This window comes from Aplysia californica, unplaced genomic scaffold (genome assembly GCF_000002075.1).
Source record: "Aplysia californica isolate F4 #8 unplaced genomic scaffold, AplCal3.0 scaffold00108, whole genome shotgun sequence".
Lineage (NCBI taxonomy): Eukaryota > Metazoa > Mollusca > Gastropoda > Aplysiida > Aplysiidae > Aplysia > Aplysia californica.
This window is the reverse complement of record NW_004797378.1, coordinates 624,698-626,064: the sequence shown is the minus strand read 5'-3', so window position 1 is coordinate 626,064 and position 1,367 is coordinate 624,698. Positions and strand designations below refer to the sequence as shown.

The window sequence follows — 1,367 nt, the reverse complement described above, 5'->3', positions numbered from 1 at the left end:
GGGGGGGTGGTTACTTGAATTATTTGTTATTCTTTTGGACGTGTGTGAAATGTAAAACCATCTTTTCTTCATGCAATAATGCTTTGCTATATTTTTGGCCCAATTATAAGGGGGAGGGGTGGGGTTCAGGTTGCCAGGATGGGTTTTTATAATCAGTATTGTTTTGTTCCGGTGTTTGGTTTTTTATTTGTTTGTTTTGTTCATTTCTTTGGGGAGGATGGGGAAGGGGATTAAGTGCTGTATTTTATTTTATTTCATGCCTTAGTCTGTTTCAAATTTCTTTTAAGGTCAACATCCCATCAGTGCAAAAATGTGTTGTCACTTTAGGATACGCGTACTTACAGCAATCATAATTCATTATTTTATTTTTTTTATTATTCATGCCTATCTATGTATACAGAATAACAAACAGACGGGCGTGACCATTTTACTATAGTGATTTGTTTAACCTAGATTGCTTCAGATGGTTTTCAAGCCTTTCCTCAACGTTTTGTTAGATCCAGAATTTGATTTATTCACAACTCCGGCCTCTTAGATAACCTCAATTATCCTCAAACAGGACGTAACAGACCGAGACTCAGACACATCCTAGAGGAAATCATAACAGCAGTCGGGTCATGATGCCATCAGACAGTATGCCGACGTCCGTTTTTATACGGGAAAACTAGAATGGTCAGTTGGGACAGACGGTTACATTAACATTAAGTCGTGGCAAATCTGCCCTGGCCATCTTGCCATAATTAGATCATCTCGTGCTGGCGTGAGCCAGGAACCCCGCGGCGTGTCTGTGGAGACAACGGGGCAAAAACTTATTGTGGCCGGAAATTGGCGCTGAAAAGATTACAGTCACGTCTTCCGGGGCGTGAGGGCGTTGTTCTTTCCTATATCATATTATCCGTCTCCGTGTTTATCCTTGGCTTCCTTCGTCTGTTTGTTTATTTGTTTATTTTACTAACTATTTGTCCACCTGTTACTTTTTCTGTCCAAATATCTATCTGCCTATCAATCAGTCTGTCCAAACATAACATGCCTGCCTACCTGGTAGTTTATTTTGGCCGAAATCTATCGACCTCACAATTCGTCTCCGTCTTCACGTCGATGTTTTGGTCTATCTGTCAATCCGTTAGCGTATTAATACATGAAAACTACACTTTTTCATACAGCAAATATTTGAGGTGATACTCAAAAACTAATGTCATTTCTGGAATCAGCGACCCCAAATTAGCTTAAATCAAGTCTTAAAATGTATGCCACAAAATGTATGTTGGACAATGTTATTATCATTAGCAGTAGTAGTAGTAGTAGTAGTAGTAGTAGTAGTAGTAGTAGTAGTAGTAGTAGTAGTAGTAGTAGTAGTAGTAGTAGTA

At 39.1% G+C, this 1,367-nt stretch overlaps 1 protein-coding gene across 3 annotated transcripts in view; it reads left to right on the top strand.

Annotated features, from left to right (window-relative positions):
• LOC101853848 overlaps window positions 1–1,367 on the top strand; it is a 126,033-nt gene that overhangs the window by 84,169 nt on the left and 40,497 nt on the right. The gene's annotated exons all lie outside the window — the stretch shown is intronic.